The sequence below is a fragment of the Propithecus coquereli genome, unplaced genomic scaffold, assembly GCF_000956105.1.
Source record: "Propithecus coquereli isolate 6110/MARCELLA unplaced genomic scaffold, Pcoq_1.0 Scaffold199, whole genome shotgun sequence".
In the NCBI taxonomy this organism is placed as follows: domain Eukaryota; kingdom Metazoa; phylum Chordata; class Mammalia; order Primates; family Indriidae; genus Propithecus; species Propithecus coquereli.
The window spans coordinates 96689-107340 of record NW_012144855.1 but is presented as its reverse complement, the minus strand read 5'-3'; positions in this window follow the sequence as shown (position 1 = coordinate 107340).

Below are 10652 nucleotides of genomic sequence, written 5' to 3'. Positions count from 1 at the left end.
CTTGAATAGACCATCATATAAGTTCAAGATGCTAAAGAATATTTACAGTGGAGAAAGTGAATAAAACATATAAAAGCCCTGGTATTTTAAATAGACTTAATACTGTAAGAAAATGTATTAATAATACATTTATAGAAAAGTTTGGGAATTTGATGTGAAGGGGCTAAACAAGGATTTTGATAGTTTAATGATAAATTGGTAAAAGAGAAGCCATAAATGTAATTTAAGGAAAATTGCTCCTGCTTTCAAATCAAAATGAGTACAATGTGGAAGCTTTATTGTCCTTAACACTATATTTGTATAGTATTGTATTTGTGCTATATTTGTAAAGTATAATATGTAAAACTTGCAAGGTAATAGAGTAATCTTTCTTAAGAAATGATGTTTGCAGCATTAAACCATAAAATCTATTTTTACTTGTTTAAAAATTCATGCTAACATCAAAGGCTTAAAAAGTGCTGATGCAGCATACTCTACTCTAATTCAAGACACAAGCTACACTACGAAATAAACTTCGGTGTAGCCTAAGTGTATCAATGACTGGTATTTTTTTGTGTTTTTAATTGCACTCTTGTTCTTTACAATTTTTTATTTTACAATGCTTCTGATAACCTCACAATTATATCTTTCAAACATAGTAAAGGTAAAATTTAAAAAATGTAGCCACTAAATATGTATTTAAAAATAGATCTGTGTGCTAGGTCTACGTAAGCCACTGAATAGAATGGGATTTGTTGTACTCACGGCTTTCACCCCTTTCTGCTTACTAATCCTAGACAATCATGGAGACACTTGAAAAATCATTCAAAAGATAATGGATACCTCATAGTCAACATAAGGAAAAATTAAAGAAGAGTATAGGTTAAAGAGCAAATTCTCCCACTTAAATCACCCCTTATTCCAGAGTCTCCTTCTAAGATCTACATTTATACACATTTACTTTTGTATCTTTGATATTGCCAGTGTATATACATTAATCCTTTGTTTTATACAAATAACTCTCTTGGTATATGTTATTTGCAATAAAAAATATGTTAATAGATTAGCCATATTTCCATATCAATGAGTATAGATTTCCCATATTCTGTTGAACAGCTACATATTATTTCACTACATTAATACATTAAACTTTACATAATCATTCAATAGAAATGTACCTTTAATGTGCTTTCAGTTTTATCTCATTACTTTAACGCTGAAATGAAAATCCTTGAACATAGATATACATATGATTATAACTTATTAGAGCACATTATTAGGATAATTTTTTGAAATAATATTGTTGGCAAATGTAGACTGTTAAAAATAATATGATTAATGATGTATGCAAATCATATTTATTCAATTCAACATCTATATATTCATGCAGTTGATATATTTATTTTGTAAACACAACTAAAGAAGAGATTAGCTTCCTATTAATATTGATGTCAGGGACTGAATGTTTGTGTCCCTCTGAAATTTATATGTTGAAGTCCTAATCCCCAGTGTGACTATATTTGGAGGTGGGACCTCTGAGGAAGTAATTGAGGTTAAATGAGGTCATAAGGGAGGGGTCCTGACACAATAAAATTAGTTTCCTTTTAAGAAGAGACACCAGAGAGAGCATGCTTCTCACCACACACACACACACACACACACACACACACACACACACACACTCACGCACCAGGTAAGGCCATGTGAGGACACATTGAGAAGGCAACAGTTTAACAGTCTATAAGCCAGGAAGAAAGCCCTCATCAGAAATCAATCATGCTCTTGTCACAATTTTCTGTTAATAAAATAGGATAAATATCTAGATCAAAATTGCTGATAGTTATCCAGAAAAATTTTTAAATTTTCAATCTGGTTAGCTATGACTTCTTAGCCAATCCAGTGAACTTTATACTGTACACAGACACACACACACACACACACACACACACACACACATGCAGAGACACAAAAATGACATAAAGGGTGGGAAGCAGACTCATGTTTTGAAAATTAAATCCACATCATATGTTTCATTTCTGTCTTAAAAAACATTTTTGGTTTTAGAAGAATCTTCATATTCAAATTAAAAGTGTTTATAAAAGCTAAGAAATGAGGGAATTTTTCAAAATATGAAAAAATAAATGAAAAAAAGACATAGTAGAAAGGAAGAATTGTTGAACGTACATGTGTCTATAGTCGATCAATCACCAATTGCATTTATAGAATGTTTATTCATAAGCAAGTTATTATTCTAGTTTCTGTTTGGGATAGGAATCATTGCTCACTCATCTAATACTTAACCTTTACAAATAAATTTCATGTAACTATTCATTATGTGCTTACTCCCCATCCCACTGAATATGAAAATTACATATTGTGAGTAAGATATGGAAAGTATTATTATTGCGACTTTGCAGATGAGGAAACTCAGGCTCAAGGAAATTAGAAAAGGCATTCAAGGTCTCACTACCAGCAAGTTATGGCATGAGGACATAAAGCAAGATTTCATGAGCATCAAAACTTGTGTCCTTTCATCTTCAATATACTTCATTCCTTCTTTCACACACATTCGAATATGTGTTGAACAAACTTCAATAAATGTCCACTTTATTTTAGAACCGTGCGAGGAAATATAGTAAGTGAAAAAGACACAATCCTTGCCACTGAGGGAGAACAGTGGTGTGATTCAGAGAAGTAAACGGACATGTAAGCCAGGTAATAATTGCTCTGACAGAAGGATGTCTAGACAGCATGAACAGCTGACTCATTCTGGATAATATCAGAAAAGGCTCCCAGAAGGAGTGACTCTTGTACTGGCATTAACGGATCCACGAGAATTACCCAGATCAATAAGGGAATGAGACATCTAAAACAGTTCCTGTCAGACTTCAATTTCCAGTAACTTGAAAGATGGAGACTAGCTTACTACTCCAAGGCCCTCTCTATGGGAATATAACATACAGATAAAAATATGTACACATATTAATTAAATGTATATTATATGTTTACATTTGCATTCATTTCTATATCTATAATTACATTTATATTTATGCATATTACATATTTACATTTAAATTCACTTCTATATTATAGTTACTGATATCCATGATTTCACATTGCAATTCCAATCACACCTCAGTGTTTGTTCTAGTTTTCTCGCTTTTTATATTTGCAACTTCCTTCTCTGACAATGAGAAACCTTGATCCCACCTTTCTTAATTTATTAACTTACTTGATTCAACTCCTACACATAACCAATCTCTCACTACCACCGCCCCTGTGTGGACACCTTGCTTACCCAGCTCTTGCACTAGGATAAATACTCTCTTTACCCAGGAGTTTTGATGTTCCAAACTCATTCACCCCCACATACAGATATCCTCTCACCCTTCTTGTGCACTGAAACCCTGTGGCAAACCACCCTGCCACAGGAATGCTTTCCACCTCCCCTGGCTCTGATGCCCTACACCAGGCCACCCTGCCCACTCCACGAGGGAGACTTCCTCATTAAGCTTGGCTTTTTAACATCCTTCACTGGGCTGCATCTCCAGGTGAACGTGAACGCATACCTTGCTTACTGGGTTCTGTACCACCTAAACACTGTAGGGCTAAATTGTTCAGGAAGAGAGAGAAAAAGCAGACAAGAAAAAGGGAAAAGAGAAGAGGAAGAAAGAACAAATCATAAGAACATAACTTGCTCTGTTTTCCACTGGAAAATCAAGAGTGGTGATTCTCAAAAAGGAAACTCCACACATTATGTGGTTTGAACAGCATAGCCAATATATAATTTTGCATTTGGAAAAGGAAACAAATATATTGTTTTCATGATACGAACTACTCAGAATGAAGCTGGACAAAATCTTCTTGGATAAGGATATGGATCTTGTGGTGAGAAGGAAAGGAAATTATATTTTTATCAAAATGAAGCAGGGGTTTAAAAATATTGTCATAGAGGATAAGCATCTTTGCTTTAGAAGCTACCTGTTTTGCTGACTTTATTTGACTGAATATTTATTGGCATTGCAGGGCGAAAGATAATTAAATGCCCCTTTCTAGTGAAAGATGGAAAGATGACACCTAAATAATTCAAAACTAGGAAATCATCAACTCCCTTAAATTCTAACTCATACACATACACATACAGGTAATTTAATCTCATAAAATCCCTTTACAATGAAGGTATTAGGGCACTTGCATGAAAATCTATGATTGGGTAATTAGCAAATCATTTTCTTGTTATTGTTTTATTTTTTTAAAATGTATTTAAAATACTCAAACAAGTCAGAAATTAACAGAGTGGAAAGCTATAATATCTTCATTAGTAAGGCAGGTATTATTAATAAAGTAACATGGGGAGTACTCTGCATATTAGATCCTTGCTTCTCCTTTTGGGCCACTTGGACCAGGCTATTTCCATATATTAAAGAATATACTAAGAGGGCCCACTCACAATGATCTGCTTGAGCTAAGAAATAATTGCCAAAAGACGTTAAGAGCTATTATATATCCACTGAAACATCAATTTCAAGAATTTATCATAAGGAAATCTCCTAATTAAATCAAAACAAACTTTTAGCTATAGTAATAAAGTATGTGATATATAATTTAAAAATTGGAAACTACCTAATATCTAACAATGCAGGATTAAATGAATATTTATAGCCATAAAATGGGATATTGCATAATTTTAAAAATAATTTAAAGTAGACATTATAAAGTAATATTTTCTATATTTTTGAGTGAAAACCTGGTTTATAACAGTATATATAAACATAGTTTTATATTTCAAGTCAAATTATTAGGTATATTTATTTGTGCATATGTCTATAGCCACAACACCCAGCTGCCTATATACAGAAAAAGGTACTCTTTGGTATAGATAAAAATACCATAATATTAGAAGGATTATGATTGATTTTACTTTTGGTTGTTTTTCCCCAAATTATTCTTTTATTTCTTTATTTCCATTCCTTCAAAAAATATTTATTCATCCTATCTTTTTCCAGGCTCAAATAATGTAATTTATTTATTTCCTTTAAGGAAAAAAATGTTTATCAGCACCTTAATAGTCTTCTAGCTGAGTACATGTCTTATCTCCTTATTTATAATTGTCCAAAAAAGCACCTGAAAAACATCCTGGAACACCCCAAGTATACTCTGAGGTATTTAAAAAATCCTTGGAAAACATTAACATTAAACTAGGCACAAAGCAAATCTTTTGAATTTGACCCTTAAAAATAAGAACATTTAGGGGAAATAACAAGAGGAAAAACTTTATCTCCACGCATGTTAAAATTCTGTGTCCAAGAAATTGTGGAATGTGTTAGCTTGAGCTCTAGGTACACAGTGAATGATTTAGAAAATCTCTTTAACCATTGTATTCAAACCAAAGAAATAAAAATGCTATATCCTGAATACTACCATGAAAATTTCAATTTCCAGAAAAGTATTATTCTATTTAGCTAATTCAATTGGAGCAAAAAGGATTAGATTGGCTACTACATCTATTTCCAAATTTATTTTATGTGATCAAGAAGATTAATTTTCAATATGTAATGACTACTGAATAGAAGGGTGATTACAAATTACAGATGAATAGTCTCTTATTTTCATTGTCTTAGAACTACAGAGTTCAATACAAGTAGTTACCTTCTATACCATTTAATTGGTAGAAATTGGTTTAGGTGTCTGTTTATTTGTTTTGAGACAGGGTCTTGGTCTGTCTCATGGGCTAGAGTGCGGTGGCATCATAATAGCTTACTGCAACCTCAAACTTCTGGGCTCAAGCGATCTTCCTCCCTTAGCTTCCCAAGTAGCTGGGACTACAGGTGTGTGCCACAATTCCTGGCTAATTTTTCTATTTTTGTAGAGACGGGTCTCGCTCTTGCTTAGGCCAGTCTCAAACTCCTGGCTTCAAGTGATCCTCCTACCTCAGCCTCCCAAAGTGCCAGGATTATAGGCACAAGGCACAACACCCAGCCACCTGGCCAGTGTTTGTGTTATAAACAACTACACATTATTAAGAGGAGATACTGCAGTAACTTACAAACCAATGTGTGTGACTTCATGAAAAGTATTTCCTCCTTATGTTAGATCTAGCATACTAAGCTGCTTAAACAAATCAGGATAATATTAGTATTGTTTACAATCTTATTTTATTCCAAATTTGGAAAACAGTCAATCAACATTCCCTAATATTTAAAGAATGATTTTTTCTAGTGTAAATATTATATTTCTTTGAACTTTCATTAAAATAAACATTCTCTCTGAGGTACTGCTTTTGGATTATGATAAAATAAATTTTTCAGACAATTCTCTATTTTATAGGCTATCATCATGAAATTTTCTGGAAGGATGTTGTGCATCTCTCTAACATAAAACCATGAGGGCTCTTCGGAAGGTATTATCCTCACTGCAAAACTAATGTTAGAATTTGATCCTATTTTGCTACTGTCTGTGATACTACAATTCAAGCCCACCAAGCTTTTACAACTCACCCTGTCATCTGCAGAGATTACAAGAGTCTTTTTCAACTTCCCTTCTCTGTTGCCTGCAGTAGGTTGATTTATGCAAGTTCAGATACAGACACAGGTGTTGCTGCTGCTGCTACTGGTGATGACTAGCCTCATCCTGGTGCAATACAGCACATACACAGTAAAGATAAACAAAATCAGGCCAGTTCCATCATTTCTATGATGCTAATAAAAAGGAAGATACCTTGTATGAAGGTAATTTGCCCTTCAGGTTGGGGAAACAGAAAATCATGTTCTACATCGATTAGTTAGAGGGGTCTTTTTTATTAATGCTGTAGTTGAGAATGTGAATTTGTGTATTTAGTAAGATGTGATTGAGTCTGTAGGAGAAGCAGTCAATTATAACACTTGTCTGTGGTATACTGCCATGTGTTGTTATACCAAGAAAGGAAGGGTCTAGTTGCAGGCAGAAATTGAGTATTTTTAATGTAAAATAATGAATTTTATTTCACTCATATTCCTAATACACTGAAAGGAAATCCAAAGCAAGCTGAACTATTTTAGAAAAGTTTATGTTTTAAAGTCCAAAGCCTGAATATGAACCCAAAGCTTGATACGCATCCAGTAGGAGCCAATTTTTGGAATGACTCATTAGTAGGCAAAGTCAAAACTCAAACATACTGAAGCACTTTACTTACGTGTCTTGCAATAGAGATGGCTAGCTGTCTACCCAAATCTGTGCTTTCCCAGCTACCATGCAGAGTTAGCACCAGAAAGTGCTGTTGAGCCTTACTGCAGCTGGAAGAGGCCATATGACTAGCTTGTCCTAATGCAACACAAGCAGAATCAATGTGTACTATTTATGGGCCAAAATATTTAAGAAAAATGTGCCATCTCCACTTTCTCCTTCCCTTCTACCAGGTGGATGGATGCATTGAGCTACAAACTTGAGGGGATTAAGGAGCCACATATGGCCTTCTGGATCCTCGAGTGCAGCCTTTTGACTGAATTTAAATTTATTAAAGGGATTTGTTCTGTGAAGGTTGGATTCAGTCAAGGGGCCGCACGTGGGGATCTGGAGGGCCACATGTGGCTGTGAGGCTGCAGTTTCCCCACCCCTGACTGAAGCCTGACTCCTTAAATATCCACATGAAATAAAGCTGTCCATGGACAGAAAACAACTTTATCAGGCTGATCTATGAGCAAAAGTTAATCATATTAAGGCACAGAAATTTGGGGATTATTTAAGAAATTATTATTACTATAGTTAATACATTTCTCTATAATACTCAAATAATGATTTGGGGCAGGGGAAAAGCTAGGATATAGAAAATAGCAGAAAGGATGACCATAGGTGTGAATGAGTTTTTGTTAATGTGTCAACAAAATGATACAGTAAACAATCATGTAGCTAATGCTGAACTAGGAGTTAAAATGTGCACATTTTGGTTCTACATCTATCACTTTTACTTTAGGCAACTTCTCTGTTACTTTATGTAACTTTTCCAGGCCTCATTTTTCTTACCCATGAAATAAGAAATTCCATTAGATGAACTCCATGATTACTTCCAGCCATAATATTCCCATTCCATATTTCCATTAACACATGAAGTGATGTACTCTAAGTTACAGGGTGAACTAGCACTTATCAGAGGACTATTGATCGAAGAAGCACCGGGATTTGCCCACCAGGATTCCAGGGGTTGCCCTATCTCTAGATAGCTGCAGGTGTTAAGAAAAGTTATTTAGAATTTCTGGACTTCGGTTGCCTCACCTATAAAATAAAAACAAAGGTAAAATAATCTCTATGTTTCCTTTAAGCTATAACATTCAGCAATTCTATAAACAGACCAGTTTGTGTGTATGTGTGTGTTTTATGGAAAGAGAAAGCGTTACAACCAGTGTACTTCTCCCTAGGTAAAGAAAATTGCTTTCTTTATGAAGGGTTATCCAGAAGTTAAGCAAAAAAAAAAAAGTTTGACCCATAAATAATTTTTAAGAGACCATGACATTTCACCAGTCCTTTCCTCACTTATCATTGTAGTGTAAGGAAATGCCCCCTGAATGGTACCGCGGAGACAGCAGAAGTGCTAATTTATAGTGAGCTCCTAGCCTGTAGCCCAGGGTCACATTCTTGGTTGATGATGAACTCCCAGTGCAGTGCAGTATCTCTACTGGAGACGAAGTGCAAGGCATTGCCTTCCTTTCTGTGAGGCAGACAGTGAGGGCTGCTTATGCCATGACTAGCCAAGGATGGGGAGATGAAAATTTTCTCAAGTTAAGTTTTAAGAATGCAATTAATTCTTTCCATGCTTTTATAACAGCTCACAAACTCCAAACATAGAAACGTGTATCACCTGGATCCATCTTTCAAAATAATCATCGTCAGTGGAAAAGAAAAAACACAAGAAAAGACAGACTTTAAAAATTTGTCATTTAAATGAAAGTCTGTCATTTAAATCACAGCCCTTTAAAACACACAGGAAATGACTTCTGTAGTCTTTTTTTGTCCATTGGCCTTGTATTGGAATGGTCAGATTTCTACATTTCACCAGACACCCACCTTAGGTAACTTTTTTGCCTTGAAGTAATTTGAAATTTAAATTCAAAATTCCTGATTTTATCTTTACCTACTTAGAAAATAGCTTTATTTAAATAAAATATCAAATCACTGTCAAAAGAATAAACACAAAAGAAATATTTAGCTTCTCAGGGTGTGAAAGTGGTAGCAAAATAAGTTTCTAAGAGATAAAGACTTTCAGATGTTTTGCTAGTTTTAAGGATGTGTAGTCTACAAGTGAAAATATGTGTTAGGATAATAAGGCTAGTAATGTACACATCTTGAGAACAGACAGCTAAATTTAATTGGGGATTTCTAAACCTCACTCTTTAGCAGTTTTATTATCTGCAATGACAATAAATGTGTCCCTGTGTGCCTTGCCTTCAGAAAAGGCTTGTTTGATAGCTATTAACCTATCTGTGAGGAATCTGAGTGGCATAAAATAATCTAGATTAAAATTTTATAATTACAGACTATGGTTTGTGTCAAAGGAGTATTTGACATTTAAGTCAATGCTACTATTTCTTCACATTTTTTGTGCTATTCATAGCATTGATTACTAAGTTTATTTTGACATGGATTTTTCCTTTCTCCTAAAGATACCCATAACATTACTTGACATTTTGAATGAGACATCTTATTTGTTTGTGTCTGTCTGTACATTTCATGTGAGTGATCATAATATAAGCTATCATACACTTACCTGTTTTATATTTACTTATATTTTGAGAGCACTGAAAATAATAAAGACTATTACTGGTGACCACCAAATGAGAACATCTTGACTACAATCTCTGATAGTATGCTGTAGGGTTCAGGAATACAGGGTAGATGCCAGAAAAGACTATACGTATATTCTAATCCTGGTCAATATGTGAGCTTTCGTATATGATCTATCCTTTCAAGGCTTGGTTTTCTCAGCTGTAAAATAAAGGTATATTAGAGCCTTAACCTTTAAAAAAGACATAGTTTCTACTTCAAACAATAGAGTATTATCTGAGTTTCTATTTCCCTTTCTTTTGCATTTTTGGTGTGCATTTTAATCATACTCTTTATTGAGTTGTGTTTTACTTATATTTTCCTCTCTCCCTAACATGGGGATCCACGGTCCAAAACAAAATTGCCTAGTTGAACAATAGATAGTTTACACGGGGATTCATCATGCCTTCCTTGATGGTTCAATGGGACACATGCTAGTTTTGTGTGCATCTATGCTGGGGTCATGACATTGGAGCACATGTCTGCTTGAAAAGATCTGAGGCAAAGGCCCTTTGGACTTGCCCATCACTTTTATAACTGACCCCAACTCTTATAAAAAAAAAAAGAAAGAAAAAGTTCAGTTTGCTGCTCTGACTTCTTTACTGCTCTGACCCACTTTTCTGTTGAATTCTTTGTGCTGCAGTTTGTGCAACATGATTCTCTGTAGTTGGGTCTGGGCCCCTCTGACCTGAACCTACTGATTGTACCATGGATTTAAGTGATCACTCTGGTTGGATCAAAGAAGCAAAGAGAGCTCCTTTCATTCTCTGTCAACACCATCTCAATAGTTGTCTTTCAAAGAGTCCTGTTTCTTTATCAGATGTGAGTGAAGCATTAATTCTAAATTTGTAAGGTTTTTTTCGTTTATAAAGTTCATGTGT